The following is a 27,700-nucleotide window of genomic DNA, read 5'->3' as shown; positions in this document are numbered from 1 at the left end:
ACAGTTGGCAGAGAAGAGAAGAAAAGAGGCAGCAGTAGCAAAGGCACAGAAGGCATGGGACGCTGCGAAGGCAACAACAGAACAATAGAAAGAAGTAGCTAAGTAGCAACAGGTAGGAGAGAAGGAGTGTGAGGGCCATAAGTCACCCTCGCTTGAGGAAGAGCCTGAGACAGAGGAAGGTGGCGTAGATCCAGAAACAACATCTACATAGTTGAAGTGCCAGTGCCCAAGAGAGTAGGTGGGGTCTCGAAAGAAGTCAAAAGCTTCTAAGACTTATTTCGACCCGATCACCCTCATCGAAGGAGATCTCCATGATATAGGGGAGATGGTGTGCAATGTCACCATGGAGGCCTTCTAGCAGCTCGAGGAGGAGAATCAGATTGTGTTGGGGGCCCTCTGGGCACAGATACAAGAGTTGCAGGTATGCAATCCTCAGGCTGGTACTCTCTCGACCAGCCTTGCAGTAGGAACGACTGTAGCTGAGGAAACGCTGAGCGCCTGCATGACCAACACCATAGCGTTGCCAGAGGGGGAAATGGTTACAAAGAATGAGGCCGACAGGCCTACGGTTAGTGCGTTGAAGGGAGTAGGGATCAACATGGCTACACTCCCTTGGGAGACACTCTATGTCCTGCAAGATGGAGTGACTGCAGAACTGCGAGGTAGGGAGGGTCGTGTACTACAGGTGTTAAGCGAGCATAAAATTAATATGGAACAACTGAGCATGCAGCACAATGAGGTAGTGGCACAAAATTGAAAAATGGTGCAAGTGGTTGAGGAGGCCTGCCAGATGGTCCCTGAGTTGGCCATCCCAGTAGAGGCACCACCAAAGGTACACATCCAAAGTTTAGCAACAGGGGTATGTGAGGCATGAGAAGAGATGGCTAAGGTTCAGCTAGAGCTGAACCTTTAGATAGTAGAGCTATGGTTGAAGGCACAAACTTCAACTCCTCCATAGGTGAGGGAATAATGCGCCAGCTCCATTACACCAGGGATAGAGGAGATCAACAGTGTAGTGAAGGACTGCACCAAAATGTTGGAAGAGTAATTTGAATTCCTCACCACTTTGCAGGAGGACACGAACATACAACGCTTAGAAACAGAGGCGTGCGAGGTGCAGCAATAGTATGATGATATAAAAGGGATTGCATAGATGGTGGCCCTTACACAGAGGTTCACGTAGATGCAACAGGCCAAACCACTTAAGGAGCAGGTAGACGCAGCCTGACATAAAGAAGCGGTTTTGAAGGCACGCGTCCAACCTTGGATCGATGAGGCATTCATCATTACAGACTCGATCGAAGCCAAGGTCGCGCAGATGCAAGGAACACAGGAGCACATGCAAGGAAGTAGTTCAGATACTGTGGTCTCTGAACAACATGTGTAGGAGGTACATCAGGCAGTTTCTTAGTGCATTGTCGATCTTGCAGCAGTTTGCACAGAATTGGGAGGTCTCTGTGTGAATATCTCTGCACCGATAGAGTGACTTGAGGGTGAGTCATGATGTTTATGTTGGGGGCCTGTTGGGTACGAGATCCCCCAAGGGAAGTTTTGGGGCTTAAAGCCCATATTTTGACTAAATCCGATGCAAGGACTCTGCGTTTTGTGGGTGCGGTGCATAAGATTATAAATGAGTCATAGGGTTGTCCGCCCTCATTTTTGTAATGTAATGTCAACTTGAGACTTCTACCCATGGTCCATGGACCATGGGATTGAATAAATAAGTGAGGCTCTAAGTTGTAAATCACAGAATCATAGTCATGAATGAAAGATGAAGAATTGAGTCTTAGTTGAAATGCAGAGTTGAGTCTTTGGGTCATAGAGTAGGAGAAGGATCTGTAGCTGAGTGCGTAGAGGCCTAGTATTCCGTAGTTGAGTACGCGGATCCCTGCAGCTAAGTGTGTAGGGCGAGTCGAGTCTGTAACCTTTGGATAAGTAATAAAGAGAAGTTTTACATGATTTCTATGTATCTTCTTCCTATTTTGTGCATTGAATGTATCAGATATAAATTACATTTCTATTGTTTATATGATGCGCAAACTTATATGAATGTGTTGATAAAGTGAATATAAGATAAAGTATTTGTTTACACGAAGATAACTAATTGTTATAAGAATATAAGTAAGATACATGGTGTAACTTGGGGAATTAGCGCAGATTGCTGCTAGGGCAGCGCGAAATCTCCTCAGCCCTTGGTGATGGCTGCACGAAGGCGATTGTAACAGATCGCGAAGGTCTCATAGGTCAGGTTAGTGAGTGAAGTGACCTACGCGATGCTATTCACAGTTGGAATAAATCGACCCCTCAGACATCTCAAGGGTGCGGAAACTTGGTTCTAGCATCCCCCCATATTGCTTCAGGTGAGACCTCATCCCGTGCTCTGCGGGCTGTTGCCGGAAGGGCTAGTAGTACAGGGATTTTTTTGGCTAATTAACTTTGAACCTAGGCCAGGCCCCCTCAAGCCAACACAATGCAAGGTGACGAAAGTGGTCAATGACACTCAAAGGAATGTTCTTTCCACGGGTAAAAGGTGTCAAGTTGCAGAGGCTAAGTGATTGCAAGGTTGATATTGCTAAAAGACATGGTCAAAAAGTGGCTTATACAAGAGTCCAAGTGAAGCCAACTTAAGGCCAAAAGGTACAAATAGTCAACATGCAATGCAACAGTACAACTCATCATGTGGGAACCTCTAGGGTATAAAGCTAGAAAGATATCGAAGAATAAGGAGAATGAAGGTTCATCGCAAAAAGTCATGGTGGGACTAAAGAGGACTCCCGAGCCTACTCAATATTTACAGCATGGGAAACATATGTCAACGAGGATCTAACTAGGAAGCCCATGTAAAGGAAGGCTCTACCATCATGTCATGATTTTATAAGTTGGCGAGTGAAAATGGTTTTAAGAATCATAACACAATGGGGTTGACCCTCACAATATGGAGGCTAGAATGCATAATGCAATGGAAAAAATGATCTTCCATAACCTATATGCCAGTGATGAAAATGATACCTACCATGACGGGTCAAAAGTAATGGAATCGAAGCGATAGAAAAAATCTCAAAGGCTTCAATTTAACATGAAAGACAACCTATCCCAACACTCAAAGCCAAAAGGTTACACCATTTATAAAATTTAAAAAAATACATAAACTTTGTAAAAATGGGTTTTTTTTTTTTTTTGAATTTACAAGCTATAAATAGACCTTTTGACCCAATCAAACCTCATTTTTGTTTTAAACAATTGAGAGAAAGAGCTCTAGAGCAAAGACCAACAACCACAATCCATGCTATTTCTTGGCTAGAACAATTACCAAACGTCTAGGTAATCCTCAAATTCAATATTTCAATGAATTTTTGTACATTTCAAGCATTTTTTCAAGGATTTTACCATATGAATCTTGTTTTTGTATATTTACTCTGCGCGTTCGTTGGTTTGGCATATCGAAGTCACATATCAATATGCCCTATACGTCACTGTGTATGAAGTGAACACGTGTGTGCTCAGTTAAAAAAAATTAAATTATGAATTTTAATAGATAAAAATTTCTTGATTTGCAGGATGATTATAACATGGAAGGAAAGAGAGCACAATGCAGTAGACAATGAAGTAATGAATGACCCATTGGCACTGGATTCATTGAGAGGGTGTGGATTTTTGAAAAATTTCAAAATGCCTAGTATGAAAACCAACACAAGGTTGCTGGAGATGCTTGTGAATTACCGGGAAGAGGATGCTCTTATGATTGATCAAATGCCCTTGCGAATTGAAGTAGAAGATATCTAATTCATCACTAAACTTTCCCCGAGAGGAGAGCCAGTTAACTTACAAGGGAAGGCCCAAGGAAACCTCAACGTAGATGATTATATTTGCATATATTTCCCTCAGAAAAATGAGAAGTTAGGGACATAGATACAAAGAAATAATGTGGAGAGTCTAGCCCTCATAATTCTCCTTTTTACCATTGTGAGGGTAACAGGTTCAACTTCATTGCACCAAGCATCACGTGTTACAATGATCCTAGCAGTTGATTGCCTCACCACAGTCTTTGATTGGTGTAAAAACCTCCTAATCAATTTGAAAAGCAACTCTCTTCTATCAAAAAGAGTAATGCCAAACATTTTGGGTATGGTACCATCCTTTGCACTTTCTTCTTTGAGAGGCTACCAAGGCTTCAACCCAAAGTACTCTCTACCATCAGCAGCCTAAGTCCGTGGGCTGGCTCGATGAAGAGATTGGGGGTGGCGAGGTCCCTAGAACAACATTTGATGATGAGTTTTTCCTTTGGTGGGAACAACAAGTCATTTTCATCGAGGACTACCCTTATTCAGGTATGAACTTCATAGCGGATCCAGATCTAGTGCTTCCACCTGATGCTGCATGGGGTGCCATTGATAAAATTATTTTTAAGTTTTTAAAGTTATTTGATTTTTTTTTGGATTTCAAATATTATGAATTTAAATTCTTTTTTATGAGACAAAAATTCTTACATAATTATTTGATCATGATACAGATGTGGGACCAGTAAGACTTGAGGGTCTACCCAGGCATAGGCATCATGGAAGAGACATGGAGAGTGCCGCAACTGAGACTGAGAGACTCCTTCATACTATATAGAGGAAATTGGAGAGGTTGACTCACTAGGTACATATGGAAGTGATAGAGGATCTACCAAAGGCTATCCAGAGGCGCATGGTAGGAGTGCCACGAGATTGGGTGCGGATCTTCCGACGGGTGGCTACTACCATGGTCTTCTTTCGAGATGCACATCCGGGGCTAGACCCATAGATATAGATTAGAGATGTCTAGATTTTTGATAGACATGATTGGTCTTAAACCCTAATTTGATAGGACATTTTGTCTCGATTGTGTATAATATTTTGAACATAAAACTTCTATCTATATACAGACAGTTTCATGATGTGATGATCATATATACAGATGTTGTTTGATTATTTTTTATTTTTAATGTGATGAATGATTAATATGCCAATCCAATGCTTGATTAGATATGGAACCACCAAATGAGTTTTCTGATTTTTGTATATGAATAAATATGACAAAATTAAATGATCTCTGTAATAAACGCACTCTCAAAAATTGGTGTTATAAATAAGGATCTCTCACGTGATAGATGTTGTTTAACTGAGAAACCACCAGTTGTGAATCCAAGCATACTACTAATGAATCAATACCAAGAGATATTGCTTCAGATAGTATGTTAACCACAACAATATATTCAACAACACTATCTGAAGGAGGGATGAAACATATGCCTCTTGAAACCTACAATTGACTAGATGGATAGTAAATCACCTAGGCTGCCGAAGCCAAATCCCGGGTATGTCAACTAGCACCATCGATGAACCCTAGATATACCAGATCATCCATCGATACTTGCCAAAGTAGATAAAAATATTGATATCACTAAGAAACCTATATTAGACAGATATGCACAAATATATACAATATCTACAACCAAGGAAATGCTAGGCAGAAGCCTAGGTATAATAATTTTTAAGATAGAGCCCATTTTTGGGCTCCAACAACTCGTTTCCGTCAAAATCAACCAATTCATAAGCTCCCCTTTTTAAGACCTTTTTAACGATAAAAGGATCGTACTACATGGATTTAAACTTACTTACCCCCAAGGCATCTTTGTATTGGTCATATACCAGGACAAGGTCACCTTCAGAGAAAACCCTATGATGTACAACCTTATTATATTGGACTTTCACTCTCTTTTTATGAGCTTCGTTAATTGTGACAACATCTTGATGCTGCTCATCAAGATGTTCCAAATAAACGAGGAATTCTTCAAGATTATAAGTGTTTGGAAGAAGTTATACAACTAATTTAAGAGAAGGAATTTCACATTCCACAGGGAAGATCGATTCCAAACCATAAACTAGTTGAAAAGGAGTGAAACCCATAGTGGTCTTAACCAACATCCAGTATGCCCAAAGCGTAGGATATAACATGATATTCCAATTGGATTGAGCCTTATTAATTGTCCTTTGTAGGATAAATTTCAGGGATTTATTCACGGCTTCCATCTGACCATTGGCCTATGTATAGTAAGGAGATGAATGCTCCTGCCAAAAACCCAACTTGAGAGGCAATTCAACCATCATCTTGTTCTGGAAAAGACTACCATGGTTAGTGACAATCCCCTTTGGAATACTGAAGTAAGAAATGAATTGGTTGAAAAGAAACGAGGATGCTATTTCACCATCATTCACAACAATGGGCATAACTTTTGCCCACTTAGTAAAGTAGTCCACTGCTACAATAATATAATTATGAACCTTTGCCAAAGGTTGGTTACAAGTTGTAAAATAAATGCCCACTTTGTGAACGGACCGATGGTAATAACAGGAAAGAGTGGAGCTAGATGGGAGAGCATTTTTTGAGTATAAAACTGATAAGGATGACATTTTTTGACTGCTTCAACACAATCTTTGAAAATTGAAGGCCAAAAATACCCTGCACACAAGATTTTTTGGGCTGCAGCAAGTCCAGATAGATTACCACCACAAGCTCCACTGTGGCAATCATTCAACACTGACTCAACTTCATCTAAGGTTAAGCAATGTTTAAGGATTGAATCAACCTTGTGACAATATAAAGTGTCACCGATAATAACATAACTTTTTGCTAAATGACGTAATTTTCTTCGCTCATCCTTTGAAAAAGTGAGAGGAAACTTCAAAGTATGAAGATATATTATAATATCTCCATACCAAGGATCTTGTGAAGAAATAAGAAAAAGATGCTCATCAGGGAATGATTCCTCATAAACTATTTCTTCTTCACAAGGAAACTCTAAGATTAATTTTGCAAATACTAATGATTTCTTATATTTGGCTGACAAGAACCGGAGATTGAATCCTTGTAAATAAAAATTCATCTGTTATATTTTCTCCCAATCACTCACCTACTGAGAACAAAATGAAATGGTTTGACAACTACCAAGACAAAAGTTTTTCTAAGCAGAATATAGTGTCTAAGTCATTGGAAAACATAAACAACTGCCAAAGGTAATTTATCTATAGGAGAATATCATAATTGAGGACATACCAAGCATCGACTTCCTGAACTAGAACCATACCGATGGTTGATTTTTCCGTAGTGAGATATAAGAGGAAATCCCTATTATAATCAGGTGGACTCAGTAATGGAGTAGAGATCAATGCTTTTTTCAAAGCATCGAACGAGTGTTGAGCGAAATCATCCCATAGAAATGGAAATCCTTTCTTCAACAATCGCATAAATCCCTTTATAATCTCAGCGTAATTGATGATAAATATCCTCAAGAAATTGGATTTTCCTTGGAGACTTTGAAGTTGACGGATGGTAGACCTGTGAGATTACTGAAGTATTGCCTCAATCTTGAAATGATATACATGAATCCCTTCAGTAGATACTATGAATCCCAATAATCAACCGGATGTGACAGTGAAAACGCATTTATTCAGATTCAACCAGATTTTATAAAAATGACATCGTTCAAAAACTAATCGAAGATGATGAGGATGATCAATTATCTTTCAAGAACGAGCAAGTAGGTCATCCATATAAGCCTCGATGTTATGTTTTATATCATGGAAATCGTAGGACATGACCCACTGAAAAGTAGCTCCAACATTTTTAAGGCCAAAAGGAATCTTTTTGTATGCAAAATTACCCTAGGGGCAAATAAAGGATGTCTTATGCTGATATTTAGGATAGATAGTATTTTGATTATAACTTTAGAAACCATCCATGAAGGAGAAAATCTCATTTCCGACACTTTCATCGATAATATGATCAATAAACAATGTGGGGAAATTATCTCTATGACAAGCCTTATTTAAATCCCCAAAGTCTATACATACGCATATCCTTCCTTGTTTTCTATCAACCAGGACTAGATTTGAGATGCACTCAGTCAACGAAACGAGATATATGAAAACCAACTTAAGCAGCTTCTCAACCTCGGCTTCGATAGCTGCTGCTTTCCTAGGGTTTACTCGCTGAAGATTTTTCCGTACAGGGTTTACATTCACGTAAGCCTTGATCTCATGCTGGACTATTGATGTATCAATTCCAGGAATTTCCTCATAAGACCAAGAAAACACATCACAGAACTCTTTAAAAATATTGGTATAGATTTGAATTTCTTCAGGGGAGCATTCAGATCCAATGAAGAAATTCTTGATTATATTGGGATTCCTCGAGATGTTCACTAGAATAGTTTCCGAAATGATAGACATGTTACCTTCGGCGAAAACCTATGTTGGAGCCAGAGGGTTTAAAACTGTTTGAACATCACCAATCGACGAAGGACTACACAAACTTGTTTCAACTACATGCAAGTTTGGGAGAAAATATGATAGACGATTTAAATCATCCCATGGTCTATCTATACCTGTTATTTCTTCTAGGATTGCTTCCTTAGATTGTAAAACAATATCAAGGCAGTCCATAGAAGAAGTAGAGTCAATATTCCAAGCTGTAGTCACATCTCCATCCAAATCCTCCCGTGAAGGAGGAGTAGGGTTGGAATCTACACTGTTAACTATAAATTGATAAGAAATTTCAGCTGTAGACATAGGATATGCCATTCCACCCACTTTCCTTGCTTCTAATGTGGTGGTAGAAGAGGGCAAGGGACAAGGATCTGAAAAATAATGAGTTATGAAAAACTCTCTTTGAGAATGGGCCTTGGACGATGAAATGACATTTATTCGAGCAATAGGAGAAGGAAGATCAAAAGTACCCATCAATGAGGAATACATTTTGACTCCTAAATTCTCAATAGGTTTCTTGGGATTATTTACTAAGGGAAAAAAGGCATTAGAGGATGCGTTTGATTCTTTAAGAGAATACTCCGTCTGATCAATATTAACAATTCTCCCTTCATGGGTAAGGCATAGGATGCGAAATAGTGATCATACAATGACTCCCATTTCATAAATCCAATTTCGTCCCAATATAATATTATAATCCAAATTTGCATCAACTATATCCACCTTGATATTGACCATGTTTCCCCCAACACAAATGGGAAAGGCTGGAATAATTCCATGCGACCTATGAGAATGGCCATCAAATTCAGTCAAGAGAGTATGTGAAGGAACAAATTGAGGATATCCGATAGCTTTCCAACATGCAATAGACATGTCACATGTGGAATCTCCCTCATCAACTATAATTGGAAAGATATTAATCTTTCGATATGTAGATTTAATTTGGAAAGCCATGTGATGAGGTAGTCTCTTCTTAATATTTGACATGTCAAATGTAATAATAAGAGAGTTTTTCGGATCTATGGCTCTGATCATAGTGAGAAACACACTTCTTTGTGATGGGCACGACTGGAGTACCTATAACGCAAACATGGTACAAGGGCTTTGAGCCAGATCTTCAACAATGGAGTAGTTTTGGGCAACCCTAGCATTAGGGTTAATCATCAAATGTTTTGCAGAGCCTTTTGACATCTAAGGTATAGAATCAACTGCGGGCCTATCACTATGGAGTGGCTTTGGAACATCAGGAGTGGCCTTAGCCTTAGAGGATTCTGGTTCACCATAATCATGTGATCTTATAGTAACATCAACATGAGAACTCTTCATATATACATTTGATGGATTTTCCCCTTCCTAGTTGCTTCATGTGGGGTTTCCAGTATTAGCATTCACGCCAACAAATATTTGCTGCCCTTGGGGAAAAGGGTTAGTGTTGTAGGGAAAAGTATCTGATTCGGATGACCCTATCCCACTCTAAGGGTGATAGTACCTCAGAAACAACTGTAAAGAAAACTACTTAAGGTTTACTTCTTTATGAAAGCAAAAGAGAGTGGAGAAATGCACTAACCGTAGCCTTGCGCTTAGTGTCGAATCCAAACTCTTCTCTTTGCTGCTTGCTCCCAGCTCTTTGCTCTTTTGCTGGCCTAGCTACAATGAGATCCTGCAAAATGAAAAAGAAGGAAACTACAAGAGGCATGCAATCATAACTGATTCACGGATTAGCATAAATCAAATATACAATTATCACAATACATCAGTGAAACAAGTGCATATAGAAGAACCTCAATAGCTTTTATTAATGAAGAAGTAAAGTTCTGAGAGAGTTACAACCATTGAAGGCCCAAATCCAGCAACACCTCCCAGCAGAAAGAATTTCTCCTCTTCACCTCCCTCAAGCAATCACCCAATAGCTCTATAGTGAAACCAACAGCATATCATTACTTTGCACAAAATTCCAGCCTCCTGAGCTCATGGGAGAGAGCTCAATATATAGATGAATTGAGAAAGGATGAGTCAGCTTGCAACTGATGTGTAGCTGCCTTGTGTCCTCTCTCTCTTCAGTTGATCTTCAGTTCTTGAGTCCACTTGGAGAACCTTGCTTCCACTTGGAGAAACAGAGCCTCTGACTCATCACAAGGCGAAATCCCTGATCCAAGTGTCATTTTTTGGAGCAATGACTCAGTGTGCCACTTGTCCCATCTCGCTCAGTGCAGGTGGCCTTTGTTCTACCTGCTTTGCAACGCAGGTACACCATGGAGGAGTTGAGTTTCAGCGCAGAAGCCTAGTGGAGCACCTGCTTTGATTTCAGGATTGCTTGTTTTTGAGTGTTTTCAGGTGGAGAACTGATCTGAGAGCTGTTGGTTTGCTGACCTTGTTCCTCTAGGGGTAGGAACATCATGTTTAGGGACTTTGGATCCCTTGGATTATTGACAATTCATGCCTGATGCTGTAAGGCACAAAATTGTCTATAACAGATGCCCCCTAAAGTATGAGGTCGTTTATCGGGTGAAATGCTTTATTAGGAGGATCCGAAGTTCATTCAATCTGCTGAGAAGTGTCCTGTAATAAGATACAATACAATACATTATTTTTCATACATTTTCATGATCTAGCTGAGGCGGGCATTCCCATGCTCAGCTTTATAAATACATTTTGGTACATAGAACAGACGATCGTCTGATGGTAGACTGATAATTCTCTGCTGAAATTATCATCCTTTGAGAAGGATGATCATCTGCTGCAATGATGTACATATCAAATGTCTTTATATCCTGAATATATATCGCAGCCCGGATGGATGAAACTAGATCCGGGGTCTTCAATCTCTTCCGATCTTCACTCAATGTACAAGTCGATCCATGTGAGAATTTCTTGAAGTCGAACATGGAAAGACATCGCTTGATTACCGGTCAATGATGTAAACCGTTAACAAGCACGAGAGGAATCACCGATAAGGATGATGACCCTCAAGGTACGGCAGTACAATTCACATGGTGGGAATAAAGGACTTGGCGTCGACCACCATGCAAAATCTTCTGGTCGAAGGTCATTGATGTATACCTGTCGCCGGAAGTGAGAAACTTGCCATTGAGGCATGCAAGCTTCAAAGTACTGAAGGGGTTGTTCCTAGATCAACTCCTTGGATAATGAGTTGATGTCGACAAGGAGCGATCCGTCAAAGGAGGGCCTTAATGAATCCCACATCAGTGACACGGAATGGAGCTAGTGATTGTGATGAGGTGAAAAAAAAATGTGATGTATGGTTCAGGGTGGCGGTCATGAAATGGATGAAGGACAATGTATGGCAGTGGATGGGACACGGTTGACTCTTTGCAGAACAACATCTCTTGAACATATAACGACATTGATGTGATGGATTGGTAGCATTACCCCAAATGTGGATGGTGTGGCGAGGACCATGGTGATGAGACCGGTGAATGAAACAACCCAACCCGATGTGATACGGAGGACAAAGTGTCATGTTCAAGAGCGACTTGCTACCATTAAAGCTGTGAGGTTCTCCCAATTTTTCCCCAGTCATTGCTGACCAGTACCTCTTTATTTTTGTCAAGCTTGAGGAGGATAACATATGCTTGTTCTATAACCTGCCCTTCGGGCAAGCCCATCGCTATGTTTTAACGAGCCTAGCGATAGGGAAACTCGTTCTCGTCTAAAGACAAGTTTGTCGCTATTTAATGAATTTAACGAGTCTAACGACAAGGATAACTCAGCCCTTTTCATTTTTAGAGAGTCTGAAAAGGTACATAAAGTCAACTCCAGAATTCCTTTTTCATCATCTAATCCCTTAAGTCCGAAAAAGTATAAAACAATACAGAAGGGATGAATTTTTGATTTCTTTAACGAGCCGAACAAAACAAGCGCTCGATCTTTTTGTGCAATAATCCCTCAGGTCCAAAAAGATTAAAATCTAGAGGAGGGATAGCTCTTCCGGTTGCTTTAACGAGCTGGAAGGCCAAAACTCGGCAAACTTTTCATATTTTACGAGTCAGTGAAAAGAGCTCAAAGAAGACTCGTCTTTTGAGGAACGAGTGATAAACAGGGATAGCAGCAGATTCCAGGTACATGTTGGAATTTTCCAATCACGGCAGTGTCACAAGGATGGCTAAGTGAAATCACTCTTCGCAGCTGTTCCTCAAAATGGGTAAACAAACATATGGAGATGAATGATTGGCCAAATGAATGGATGGAGGTGAGACTGCAAGAACACGACCAAGGGCTTTAATATGGCTGTCAAAGGTTACATTTACCAAGGTTATTTACTGGTTCATTTTTTCTGGGTGAGCTTGAACTCTAGGGGAAGATTGCTCACAACTTATGTTTATTTTTTAACGAGCATGAACTATTGCTAAAACTGCTCGATCTTGCGTTTATTCTTTAACGAGCATGAACTGTGTGCTAAAACTGCTCGATTTTATGCATGCCCCCAACATCATAATGACACATGTCAAAGGAGGGTGCCCCCCAAGCTTCATTGCATTCAACTTTGGTGGTTGGAATTAAGGTTTACCTTTGAATTTTGAAAAGGGGATTTGTTTCATTTTTTAATGAGGTTGAAACAATAAGAACCATCCTCGCTGCTCCTTGTTTCATTTTTTAACGAGGTTGACACGAGATGAGAACCGTCCTCGGGGCCTACTGTATTTACAGTATTTCCATTAGGGCGACGATCCATGCTGACAAAATATTTAGGAATCTTCTGAATCCGTTGGATATAGAAGATTTCATATTGTAGGTTTCCACTGTGGCTACTTCCGCCAGATTACTTGCCGGCGGTAGGGCAAAAGTACCCATTAAGGCAGGGTCTTTTAGGAGACCTACTCCGATATTTTGGAGTGATTGATTACTTTCATGGATCATTGTGTTGCTTCCCGTAACTTGAGAATTGTTGGGGAGAAATGTTTGTTGGTTGACGATTGTAACTTTTCCTTGAAAAGGAAATACAATCCTTCTGAAGTAGGTCGACACAACTGCAGCCATGGCATATATCCAAGGCCTTCCCAGTAGGATGTTGTAATCGAGGTTTCCGTCGATTACTTCCACATCAACTTCTACTGTTTTGCCCGCCAGTTCAACTTGCAAGTTACTTAAAATCCTGTATGGAGTGTATGATCGTCCATCAAATGCTTTTAACGTCGTTAACGATTTCGACAAGGGTGGTGAGCCTAAATTTTTCCAGCAACTCATCGACATAAGACATGTAGATGCCCCCTCATCAATAATTGTTCGATGAACAGTTTTGTTGAGGGCTTTCACTTTAATAAGGAAAGCTTGTTGAGCTGGTAACTTAGGGTCATATCCTTTATGATCAAAGGCCACAAGATTAGAATCCATTGGGCCAATCCCACCTATAGCTGATAATAAAGCTTGCTCTTGGGAGGTGCAATTTTGTGCTACCTCAAGTGTCGACATAGCGGACGACGATTGGGTCAGGTCCTCTATTATATTATAATCCTGTGTTATTTTTTCATGAGGATTAAAAGTAGACTTGTGTACTACTCCCTTTGGCTACTTTATCATTGGTTTAGGAACGATGGGTGGCACAACTTCGTTCAAAGTTGTTGTCGAACTACTAGGTTGTTTATCAGCCTTGTTATTCGACCGCTGTGGATTCCGGTAACCTTTATTCCTTGTCAAAGCATTATTCTGCTGCTTTGAGGTGGACAACATAAGCACTTGGGATCGGGAAGAATTTTGATTAGCAACCAGATTTTGGCTTGGATTAGGGAACGGATCAGTCAATACTGCTGGGGTTTTTGAACTCTTGAAGAGTTTCTTAACTTCAGGTATATGTGGACAATCTTTCATCCAATGATCCTCATCGCATATATGACACCCTGTCGGGGGTCTCCCTTTCCTTTTCTTTTTCTTCTTGCCCCCTGGTTGCTTCAGTTGTTTGCCCTTGTCGGTCGACATGGCATTTACTTCTGAGGCAAGAAGTTCCTCATTTGCATTTTGACTAGAAATTTTGCGTTTGCCAGTCACGCCATTACTGGCGTGAGAGTTAGTATTCGATTCAGGAGGGGGAGGAATTGAAAATTCATGTCTAGGGGCATCAGGTATTTTGTCGTAGAGCGTGCCCGACTGAGTATATACTAAGTCTAAGTATTGAGCACGAGCAATGACTTGCTCCTCTGTTACGACTCCCCCTTTGGCCACATCTTCCGTTATAGCCGGAAGTAACGACTTTATAAACCATTCAGCTAACAGCTGATCGGGAACGTAAGTTTTCACCATCCTACGACGACGTCGCCACTCATGTATATGATCAGATATGTGAGTGGCCTTTGTTTGTTTGAAGTTGGTAAGGAGTTCTGTTCCTGTTTCATACCTTATCGGTAATTGAAAATGGGTTAAGAAAGTCGTGGCTAAGGAGCTGAAATTGTCGAAAGAGGCTCTCGGCAATTCAATGTACCATTTAGCCGCTGGACCTGTCAATGTCCTCTGGAAGAGGCGAAGTCTTATCGAATCATCATTCAGGGTGTTTGATGAACACCATAGGTGGAATGTCATCACATGATTCGACGGATCTTCACTTGGATTTCCATTGAATTTAGGGATGTCTGATGGAAGCTTATGCGGAATTGCTGGCCAACAAGGGGCATAAGCAATTGGATCATTCGTCAGCCGGTTTAGATCTGGCAATTCTAGAGTTGCTACAAAGGGCAACTGTTGGCTCAGGTTAGGCGAAGCATATCCAGGGTAAGATGGTATTGCCTGAGCAATGGGTCTTTGCAGACCAGCATAATGCTGACAACTTTGACAAAGTTGATGGGTATAACCATTATAGCATGGTTGCCCATTACTTACAAAGACTTGTTGCGGAGGTCCTTGATATGATTGTTGGAATGGCGGTTGTTGAGCTTGAACCAGCTCTAGTTGTTGGACCATTTGCTGTTGACCAATACCGGATGATTGACCAAGATGAGGAGTCACAGTACTTGTTTGAGCCTGAGTCGCTCCAGATAAGGAGGCACTACCCTGAGATTGTGATTGAGCCGCTGAGCCAAGAGGTTGTTGTATTACAACAGGTAGCGCTTGTACTTGCGACGCATTCACCATAGCAGGTGTGGTGGTAATACTCGACACAGGGTGTACTGGTTGCATTGAAGATACAACTCCTGGTTGTTGGGGCAGTATTGGTACCCAACCGCTGGATGTAATTCCAGTTTGACCTGAATTTTGTTGTAAACTCCCATATGGTTGTTCTCCAGGGGGGAACAATGAAAAGGCATACTGTCCTCCATATGGTGGCAATCTAGTACTTAAAGGGTAGATTGGCCTTTGAAGACACGTTGGATTGATTTGTTGAGTTTCAACATAAGAAAAACCAGATGATAATCCGGACGAAGAAATAGGAACTAACCATGTCATCATCCCTGATGGGACTCCGGCTTGTTGTTGACAATTTGCAGGGACAGATGGTATACCAGCGAACATTTTTGGAGTAGCAGCAGGAGGCTCTGCTGCTGCTGTGTCGGACGACACAGTCCTAGATGTCGACGGTTGTTCAGACATATCTAATCTATCCAAAAGATTTCTTAGCGATTCTACAGGAACTTCCACTTGTGGTGGACTAACTTCGAAGATCAACGAGGGAAGGGTGAAGATTATTCCGCTTAAAATAAATTTTATAACGACGCTTTAGACACAACTTGCTTTTTCAGTTTTAAAGAGTCGAGAAAAAGCTAAAGATGAATCTAGTCTCTTTCGATGTTTTAACGAGCCCGAAGTGACAAATGCTTGGATGGAATTTTTCAGTTATAGAGTTTGAAAAAGGCCAAAAGAAACTGCTCTGGAGATCTAGGCAGAGGGTGTGCCAAACCTTTCGCAAAACCACAGAATACGTTTTACGGTACGGGTGGTCGATCTTCGTGAATGCTGTGTTCACTGCATTACGATCAGTAGGGCGGCCGACACGGCTTCCTATGGATAAAAGATATATGCCTATAGGGGTCTCCCAATATATACGCGACGGTACGTGGGAGCACAAGTCCGTATTAGTGCCACCGACTCTCAGGAGGAATCACCCACCTTCGTCGAGATCGACAGTCACTATGTTTAACGACGCTGGAACACGTCTCTAACTTAGACCTCTATGTGTTTGCGTTATGTTTCAAAGTGTTGTTAGGTTCATTCAATATATTTTAAGTTGATCTTTTTTAAAGTTTGCCTTTCAAGGTTCACCACGAGATGTTTGATACAAATTCCTAAATGCAGTCTAAGATGAGAAGCAAGCTTTTTCAAATCTTTTTGACTGATGAAAATCTTAACTACTGAGGGAGAAGAACGGCATATCTTTTCACACAGTTCATACAGCACAAACTAATGCACTTTCTCCTAAATCATCATGAAAACTTTTTCAAATGCAAAATGCACAATGCATGTATTTTCTTTTCCCTTTCTTAATGTTGATGTATTACAAAAAGAAAGTTGTTATTTAACTTTGATTTCGATTTAAAGCGAAAACAAACAAGCTTGTCCAAAATCAAAAGACACCTTAAGATTTACTTGTTTAATCACTGGAAATACATGAAATCAAACCATAATAACGAAAGTAAAAATACTAATCAGCTATGGACAACAAACAAGCTAACTCTTTAGACCAGCAAAAAGCCTAACACAGGTTCAGATCTAAGAGGCCAAAGCAAGACTAGTTCACTTTCGTTATGGGAAATTGTAAATGATGTAAGAAATACAAAAGAACAAGTACAATTTCGTTATATAACAGAGGTGGAATGATGGCAAGTAAGGTTGGTTTCAGAACAGGTACAAGACTGGTAACTGGCTGTAAAATCTATAGTGAAAACAGGCAAGAAAAAGGGAGGAAACCCCAAATGCACAAGACAAAATTGGGCCAACGCAGGTGCTGCATAGCCAGTCTAGCTCTCAGCGCAGGTAGCCCCTTCGGGACCTGCGTTGCAAAGCAGGTAGCCTGTGTACTACCTGCTTTGGAAAACGAAAGTTGCGTTTTCTCAGTTTCCGGGTCACAATTTTCTAAAAAATGCACAGTTTTTGCTCAAATCAGAAGCAATCAGTCAAGCACACTCAAAGGGATGACAAGGAAGGTGAAAAGCTATCACTAAGAGCTTACAAGGATCCTTGTAGATCAGCTCTTCAAATCATGAACATGCTCAGAAATGAGCTAGAGTAGCTGCCCTCTACTTCGCTTTTGATATAGTCAAAAGCTTTTCGATTTGGTACTCTTTTGTTCAGGAAATGAATAGCAAAATACCACAAAAAATCAAATAGATACGATCCCCAGTGGAGTCGCCAGTTTGTTGTAGGGAAAAGTATCCGATTCGGATGACCCTATCCCACTCTAAGGGTGATAGTACCTCAGCAACAACTGTAAAGAAAACTACTTAAGGTTTACTTATTTATGAAAGCAAAAGAGAGTGGAGAAATGCACTAATCGTAGCCTTGCGCTTAGTGTCGAATCCAAACTCTTCTCTTCGCTGCTTGCTCCCAACTCTTTGCTCTTTTGCTGGCCCAGCTACAATGAGATCCTGCAAAATGACAAAGAAGGAAACTACAAGAGGCATGCAATCATAACTGATTCACGGATTAGCATAAATCAAATATACAATTATCACAATACATCAGTGAAACAAGTGCATATAGAAGAACCTCAATAGCTTTTATTAATGAAGAAGTAAAGTTCTAAGAGAGTTACAACCATTGAAGGCCCCAATCCAGCAACACCTCCCAGCAGAAAGAATTTCTCCTCTTCACCTCCCTCAAGAAATCACCCAATAGCTCTATAGTGAAACCAACAACATATCATTACTTTGCACAAAATTCCAGCCTCCTGAGCTCATGGGAGAGAGCTCAATATATAGATGAATTGAGAAAGGATGAGTCAGCTTGCAACTGATGTGTAGCTGCCTTGTGTCCTCTCTCTCTTCAGTTGATCTTCAGTTCTTGAGTCCACTTGGAGAACCTTGCTTCCACTTGGAGAAACAGAGCCTCTGACTCATCACAAGGTGAAATCCCTGATCCAAGTGTCATTTTTTGGAGCAATGACTCAGTGTGCCACTTGTCCCATCTCACTCAGCGCAGGTGGCCTTTGTTCTACCTGCTTTGCAACGCAGGTACACCATGGAGGAGTTGAGTTTCAGCGCAGAAGCCTAGTGGAGCACCTGCTTTGATTTCAAGATTGCTTGTTTTTGAGTGTTTTCAGGTGGAGAACTGATTTGAGAGCTGTTGGTTTGCTGACCTTGTTCCTCTAGGGGTAGGAACATCATGTTTAGGGACTTTGGATCCCTTGGATTATTGACAATTCATGCCTGATGCTGTAAGGCACAAAATTGTCTATAACAGTTAGTTAGAATGGTCTGGGAGCTTGAAGAACCCTAATGTACTAACAAGCGCTGAGAATCTTGAATCTTAGGGAAAATATGAGCTAAATGGTCTCTGTTGCATTCTTTTTGGACTCTTTTTTACCCTCCCTAGTATCATTACTGGGTTTGTTCGCATTACCCTTCCCATCCTTATCTTTCTTATTACCTCATCCCTTTTTCTTCCCATCAGATTATGGATTTCCTTTGGGGTTAGAAGATTGGACAACTTTAATAGCTGAAGGTTGAGAAGGCATAGACACTGATGAAAATGCCTGAATCGAAGACGCAATTTGTAAAGACAACTGCTGCAATCGACTTAGCAGGTTAGCTGTGTTATCATCTATCGATCTGATAAACCTACCTGCATGGGGACCTGACTTTGGTTTGGCTTAATCGATATTGGATCAAGGAGCATCAGGCAAAAATATTCTCAAGAATCCCAAACTGAGAATATATAAGTTCTAATTACTGGGCTCTAAAGATAGCCTGTTCTTCAATGAATACTTTGGAGAGCGATACATCCTTTGAAATTTCTGGCTGTAAAGATTTTCAAAACCATTCAAGAAGGAATTCATTAGGAATATAGGCTTTGATGAGCCTCTTCCTTCTCCTCCATTCCTGAATATGGTTAGAAATGTGAGTTTCCTTATCTTGTTGGAAACTAGTCAATAACTTAGTTCCAACATCATATCGAACGAGCAATTGAAAATGGTTCAAAAACGTAGTATCCAATTCACCATATGAAGCAAAGGTACCCCCATTAAGCTCTATATTCCATCTAGCAACAATTCCAGTTCAGGGGTGATGAAACAATATCAACCTGATTGAATCGTCAATTAGGGAGTTAGATGAACACCATGTCATGCGGAAAGATTCAATTTTGCGGAAAAAACCGACCTCCCTAGAAGCTAAGGCTTTCTAGTGACAAACAAAACAATCAAGCACTATCTTTCCCTAAATATTCATTTAAAATAAAAGCAACCAGGTGTTTAAGGCTTACCTTTAGTCCAACGCTTGTTTGTTGTAGTCCAGCCTCTCTGATCCAGATGAGCTCCTTCTCCTTGAAGCCCGCATTCACTAACAAGCAAACGATTACATAACACCTAAATAACTCATATAATAAAACATATTCATCATAAAGACCAAGGAGTATATGAAACAAATTATATAGATCAACTTGTTGAGAAAAATGAACTTAATTGTATTAATTGGAAACAAAAGAAACCATTACAAACAGTGCCTTGGTGTTGTGCAGGTCCCTCCCAGGGTCCAACAAGAGTTCTCCTTTAGTTTGATCAGCTCACCCACTTCCAAATGAAGCTAGGAAAGGATTGGAATCTCTCCTCTCAAGCTCTATAAGGGAGTCCTAATTTCACAGCATCTACCCTTAGGAATGTTCAGCTTTCAACCTCCCCTCCCTCCGGCCCAATGGCTATATTTATAGTGCTTTGGAGGAAGTTAATCAGGTTCACCATGAATGGGATAAGCCCCTCTTTCAATGGGATAGCTCCCCTCTTCATGGGATAAGTTCCTCTTTCATTGGGATGCATGAACCATCTGGAGGCGCTCAATCCACGTCAAACCATCTTCTAGAATGCTCTAGAATCGACCACAAGTAACTTTTTTGAAGTGAAACTTGTGACTTTTGACCTTTACAGGAGTACACACCGACCCCTTTACAGACAGAGCGTACAAGTACGCAGGTTTTATGAACTTGAGGTGCGTACACGCAGGTAAGGCTAAGAGCAAACTGCGTAACCAGAGTTATATTGACTTTTAAGGACTTTCTCTCTTTCTTGGAGTTTTACATGAGGAGCAGAGGTATAAGACTTGACAAGGAGGACAATATGACTACTAACGGAGCCATACTGACTGCAAATAGTCATGGTGGCAAATTTTAGTGTAACACACCATAAATGGAATGTCATTATATGGTTAGCTGGATTCTCCCCAGACTTTGCTTTGGATTTTGGAATATCCGATGAAAGTTTCATAGGAATCGGAGGCCAAGATGGATTATATTGGATTGGATCATTCATCAATTTTGAGAGATCTGGAAAATTTAGGGTTGTTAGGAATGGTAAGCGCGAAGGAGCTTGATAATTCCATCCACTATGAGATGGATTCCAAATATTTGAAAATAATATCTTGGATTTGTAGAGGCACCAGGTTGCCAAGGATTACTTGTAGAAGAAACTAAACCATAACGAAAACCTTGTGGTCTAGAAAAATTCAGAGTTTGACCAACTCTTTCCGAAAAGTTACCATAACCATGCATATCCCCCCACAAGTGAAGTATTAAAGGAGAGGATAACCTTTGGTAAGGGTTCCATGGATTAGTGAAGGGAGAAAAATCTTGAAAGGAACTTGCAGAGAAGTAAGGCACATTCCCCTATTGACCAAAATAAAATTGATTCCCAGTTCCTAAACAACTAAAAGAATGGTTATTCCATCCTTGAAAATGATTATAACTTTGGAAGTGGTCATATACCTCATTCTAGTTCTAAAGAAGGACTAGAATGAGGTATATGACCACTTCCAAAAGGAAAACCATGAAAAGAGGCTGAACCATTAGCCATAGAAGTCATAGTTGTAGAAACAATGGATGGGATGGATAGTGTTACCAAGGGAATTGCAAGATAAGGCATCCCATAAGGGAAGGAACCAGTGTGGGAAGAAAAAGCTTGGGTGTCCCCACTCAATGATGGAATGGAGGTAGAGCCAAATATTGTAGTACTAGGAGTGATAATAGATATAGCAATAATACCTCCTCCTTAAATTGAAATAGGAGTATGCTCACTAGCAACACTCATAGTCTGATTCGTGCTACCATCAGTGGCCATCAAAGGAAAAGGACAATAAAAACTAGGGCTTTTTGACCTTTGAGTTGGGGTACCAAGGTATAATAGAACGCCAGGATAATTAGGAGGAAGAGGTGAAAAAGGAGTCACATTGGGACTCAAGAATCCCTTTAACCTCAACTTCATCATCCAACTGGAAGAGCACCCTAGAAAGGACAAGAGTATCCCTATCCAAATCATGACTTGCACTAATTCTACCTTATGAAACTATAAGCTGACTCAGAGTATCAATCTCTGATGCATTCGCTACTACTGATTGAAAATCACCAACATAATTGCTCCTACACCTTCTAGAAGAAGGCTCAACACTTGTAGGTGAGAGCCCACGAAGCCTCTTGGACCACCGAATTGGTCGATCAACCACTTTTAATTATTATGAGAACTCATAAAGACTCAAAAAATCATAAAGCTATGGAAATCTAGGAGAAAAGAGCACTCACTGAAATGTCCCTAAAGATACAATCATTCAAGTTACTTTCAGGTATTTCTGCTCTGGGTGATTATGACCAGACACCAAAATACAAGAAAGCCAAATAAAGGACCTTCAAAAGATAGTTTGGCAAAGATACAACCCAAGCCTAGTAGTGAAGATAACAAAAACAGTTACACTAACCTCCAATCAAAATCCTTTGCCAGTGCAAGTACCCAAGCTTCACAAGGGCACCCTCCAGAAGTACTATTGAGATTGATACAACATCTGCCTCAGGTATTGTTGGGACGAGAAAAAGGTATGATTTATCTTCAATTAATGCTTCATTTATCGAACATCCTTATAATATTATCTTTTTTATAGAATAAAATGAGAAGAATATCATTCAAAGTTGGAAGAAACTAGTCGGTGATAGAATAGGTGAATTTAGTATGAAAATCTTCATATGCAGAGATACGATTGGGCAAAAGCTGTTAAGTTTGCAAGACAACACGATGCCATAAAAGGGGAAAAACCACGACGTCTGGGGTAGACAAGGAGGTAGAAGTTTAGATCGAGTACTCCTATTTTATGATATAATCAGATTTTATATTGCAAAATCCTTAGGATCTCTTGATCCTGAGGATTTGCTGTTATCCAAGTTTCCCTTTTATGTTATATAAGGCCGAAAGGAAACTAGATGAAATTTCATAATTTTGATATGTAATTATTCTCTTTGAAGTGAAAACACTGTTAATTCAGTGACTCTATCAATTTTTACTTTGAAGTTAATGAAAGAAGGTTATGCTTGATACATTTTTGTATTCTAAGTTTTTATTAAGCAAAGGCTTCTGGTGACTCTGGGCGCAGTCACACGAAGTTCCACTACTCCTTTGTGTTATAGTTTACATTCAATCCTTGTATTTGATTTAATGTTTAGTTCTTTTTCCTATCTTGAAGATTGGTGACATTGATCTATATTGTTGTTCACTTAGCTTTATACTGAAATTGTGAGATAGACTTAAGTAAGTGCTTTGATTGGAATGAGTGAAGATATGGTTGATTGCTTTTCAGATTGAATGAACATTATTATAGATCTTGAGAAACAAGATTGAGTAACTTCTGTAGATTGCAATATAGAATGTTTATCATTTAGGAATCTTCTATAGCTATTGCTATTCACTTACTGATTGCTATTCAGTTGCTGATTGTTGTTTCTATTTAATAATGCAGATCGATTTGAGTGTTAGTGTCATTCGTTAATCATAGTTGATTTACTTGGCTAAAGTGTGATTAGTATCAAGCTTATTTGAGTAATTCTCCATGTAATTCTCATTTGCATTCAAGTTACAATTGGTTTCGAAACAAGTTGTATAGAATTACATAGGGTGTTGTGAGCATTCCTTTCATAGATAGTTTCTTTGTAGAGTTGTGTGAATTGGATTGAAGAATTGGACTTTAATGATTGCAATGATTCACCATTAGATAACCTCTAACTTCACTGCACATACTGTGTTGACACTCTTGAAATAGAAAGACTTACCTCAGGTTGATAACTAATGTAGGGATTAAGATTGCCTGTAAAAAGACATCTTAGTGAGCCAACATTTTTTCTCCGTTGCTGGGGAGAGTGTCCAAAGTGATTAATTATATTCCTTTGTTAATTCTATTCCTTTGCTGTAAGAGAATTGGGTTTTAAAAATAGAAGGTAAGAACCTGCGTACCTAGCAAGTAAAGTGCTTGTTTACATGCCCGTTTTAAAACAAAATTTTAGAGGTTAAATAGGAATTTGTTTTACGAATGACTAGAAATAAAAAGATAGAGAAAGAACATAAACCTCTACCAAAATCCACAAAACCCAAAGGATCAATGAACCTTGGGAGAATGACCTTTATAGATGAAATCATAAGAAGAGCATAATCTCAAGCATCATTAGGATTCCAGGCTATACATGGAAAAAGTTCTACTGCCATCCCTTAAGCAGTAGGCTCACCATCTGCAGCTCATGCTGAGATTCGAAGCCAAGTAGGAGGATTGGAATAAAGTTTTCAAGCTACAATAAGCCTACCCTCTGATCCTCTACAGGAGGGAAAATCCTGTAATTTACAAGAAGGAAAAGGAGAAACTAGTGGGGCTGCTAAAGTAGAACCACAACTGTCTGAACAAGGATCTCCTGAGATTCTAGACCTAGGGAGTGCTGTAAAACTGTCCCTGGTTGCTAACTCTTTGTTTATTACGGAAGCACCCCTTGAAATCCCTAAAGACTATTGGAATATCTTTGATCAAATGGCAGAACAACCACCCCAAGGTTAAACCTCGACATTAGAATACCCCATAGTTGACCAGGTGGCCAATTCCCCTATGAAGGCTATTCCTCTGTAGAACAGCCCAACCTTTCATGGGATGATCACAGAGGATCCTGATGCTTTCCTGTTTAAGTTTGATGTCCTTTGTAGAGGGTACGACTATACCACCAACCCCCAAAAACTAAAATTATTCCCTTCCACTTTGAAAGGGGTAGATTTAAGATGGTTTATGGGTCTAGGTGGGCGAACCATCAATTCTTGGGACGAGATGAAAACCTCCTTCCTTAAAAGATACTAGGACTTTTGTAAAACTAGGGAACTGAAAGATGAGATTTTCAAGATGACTGCAAAAGATAACTAAACAATAGAAGAATATGTAGAACGATTTAATCATAATTTGCAGAGATCTCCACACACTACCCTACCAAAAGAAGTCCTAAGAGATATATTGATTAAAGGAATGAAAAAATAATGGATAGAAAATCTAAACTCAATGGGAAAAGGGGATATTTCTCAGGAAGAATATGATGAAATCATTCGTTTGTGTATTAGGTGTTCGCGAGGAAGTACACGTACAGGAGCAACTAGCCGAGATCCAATTAGCAGAGGAAGAAAAGCACATAATGGAGTATAACACAGATGGAGATTGGAAACCTCCTAGAAGATTTTAAGATGGATATCCTAGGCACTCTTATAACACAACGGGACATTCTACAAGCAAAAAAAAAAAAAGCTTTAACAGAACAAAATTTGGCCATCTTCTTCCCATGTTGTCGAAAGAAGCACAGCCAACGGGAATGCCCATTGGACATGGTTCAAATGTGTGCCATTTTTACTAAAGATCATGATACTTAACATTGTCCACCATTACCCGGGCTGAAAGTGGTATTCAAAGAAGCAGATAAGGAAACAAAACTGGTATATTTGATGAACCAACGTCGACAAACCTATAGGTATGTCGCAAGACGCATCCTAATTTTTTCCTTCATCATAGTTTAACCAACAACAGAACCTTGGGGCAGCCTGGAAAGGCCAATCACCCTACCCAAACTAGTAGAGTCCACCATTCCCTATGAAATCCTGGCCAGCACAATATTTTCCGGGAAATGGCTGGCCGAATTCTCCTTTTACCCCTGTCTGGCAAGGCAATCCCTATCAATCCCAGTGGCTTGCCTCCACCTCTAAAAACCTGAATTGGTCTACAAACTGGTAGCGACCTCTAGGGATATCCAATATAACTATGGGAATAGGCCCCCAACCTCAAATTGCATTGTCAGCTCCTTATACATTACAATAGAATTCTCAACCTCTTCTACGACCACAATTACCAGCTCAACCAAACCCGAATCCTAATAATAGTCCCGTCCAGTTGGTACAGGTTATTGAAAATCCAGAATATGAGATTGAACAGAAAGAATGTAATGAGCTCAGATTGAGGTTAGGTTGGGTCATAACCCGTGAGGAAAACAGGGACTAGCCTTCAATTGAAATTGTAACTCCACCTATACATATTATATCATCTGTACATGTTCCACCACTTGTAAATAATACTGAATCAAAGCAAGGGGAAGAAACAGATCAGCATGATGACCCTGAAAAACTTATGGTCACTTCTCCTTCATTCCCCGAAAGGTTAGTGATACCTAACATTCCAGGCTATTCAAGACATTCCCATCTATGCCAAAACCATCAAAGAATTATGTGTAAAAAGGCCTATGTGGAAAGTAAAAACCTCACCCACTATTCATGTCGTAGGAACCTTATCTGATTTACTCTTGGGAGAGGAAACTCCTATAAAATACGAAGACCCTAGAAACCCCATAATAACAGTCTAGATATATGGGCACTCTTTTCCAAACACACTAGTTGATCTAGGAGTTGCCATTAACATATTAACAACAGAAACTTGTCAAGCACTTGGTATTAAAACCTTAGAACCAACCACCACGTTATTAGAGTTTGTTGATTGGTTGGTGGTAATACTAAAAGGGACTTTACAAGATATTATAGTTTCTGTTGATTCATGGGAATATCTAGTAGACTTCTTGGTTATAAACCCAAGGAGTAGATTGGATGGGCATCCTTTGATTCTGGGATGACCTTAGCTGGCAACAACTGACACATATATTGGCTGCTAAGAAGGCAACATGACTATCACAAAGGGAGATGCTGTAAAAAATTTGGTGTTATATCCTCTTGCTAGGCCAAGTTTGCCCATTGTAAAAATATGTAAGCAGACACCAACGTACCTAGAAGAGAGCATCCGTTCACCACTCATAGTAGTGGAAGCGCTAGAATTTAAAAATCAAACTAAAAGTAATTCTTGATAACGAAGCCATGGAAGATCCCCTGAAGGACACAGACGACCAGCATATTCAGACAAATGTTGTTCAAAACAACAAACTAGTTGAGATCGAACTAGGCAAAGTTCTAAATATCAATGCTAATTTGGAGAGCAAACAATAGAAAAAGCTTATCCAGGTATTGTAGAAAAATAAAGGGGATTTTTCCTGGGATTATCCTGATATGAAAGGGATAGATCCGCAGTTATGTACACACCACATTTATACAGAGAAGGATGCACGACCCATTTGAAAACCTCAACAGAGGTTGAACCCGCACCTCAAAGATATCATGAAAGAGGAATCACAGAAGCTACTAGATGTAAAATTTATTTATCCTATCTCAAAGAGTAAATGGGTCTCCCCTTTGGTGGTCATCCCCAAGAAAAATGGGAAATGGTGTATTTGTGTAGACTATCGAGAACTAAATAAGGCAACACAGAAAGACCATTTTCCCCTCCCATTCATTGATCAAGTCCTTGATACATTGGTAGGGAAGCAGTTCTCCTCCTTTATAGATGGCTTCAGTGGGTACAATCAAATTCAGATTGCCCCTGAAGACCAGGAAAAAATGACCTTCACCTGTCCCTGGGGGACATTCACATACAGAGTATTACCATTTGGCTTGTGCAATGCCTCGACCATGTTTCAGATAGCTATACTAAGAATCTTTGTTGATCTAATAAATGGAGGACTAGAGGTATATATGGATGATTTTACTCCATATGGGGATGTTTTTGATTAAGCATTATGAACGCTAGAAAAAGTCTTAGAACGATGCATCGCTACCAGGTTATGCTTAAGCCATGTTAAGTGTCACATGATGATGCCCGAGGGAATGATCCTGGGGCATTACATCTCTGTACCAGGAATACAGGTAGACCCAACGAAAAATATAGGTAATTCTTTTACTGCCTACTCCCTGCAGCTAAACAGAGGTACGTAGTTTCCTAGGATATGCAGGTTATTATCGCAGATTTATCAAGATTTTTTCACAAATTGTGGCACCCTTATATGCTCTAACTGGAAACATTGATTGCAGTTGGTCTGACAAATGTGACATAGCTTTTGCAGGATTAAAGAAACTAGTCTCAACAACACCAGTACTACGTGGACCAAATTGGAAGCTGCCT

At 40.0% G+C, this 27,700-nt stretch overlaps 1 non-coding gene across 1 annotated transcript; it reads left to right on the top strand.

The window, feature by feature from the left end:
- The first annotated feature begins 4,961 nt into the window (after positions 1–4,961).
- On the top strand, positions 4,962–5,053 carry LOC149217791 (small nucleolar RNA snoR31). The gene has a single exon (XR_016251325.1). It is a non-coding gene; the product is annotated as a small nucleolar RNA snoR31 (small nucleolar RNA).
- The last annotated feature ends 22,647 nt before the right edge of the window (positions 5,054–27,700 follow it).

Source organism: Pinus tabuliformis, chromosome 1_1, assembly GCF_031772625.1.
Source record: "Pinus tabuliformis cultivar Carrire ecotype Pingquan chromosome 1_1, CPIR1, whole genome shotgun sequence".
NCBI lineage: Eukaryota > Viridiplantae > Streptophyta > Pinopsida > Pinales > Pinaceae > Pinus > Pinus tabuliformis.
The sequence above is the reverse complement of the archived record's forward strand: the minus strand, read 5'-3'. Positions and strand labels throughout refer to the sequence as shown.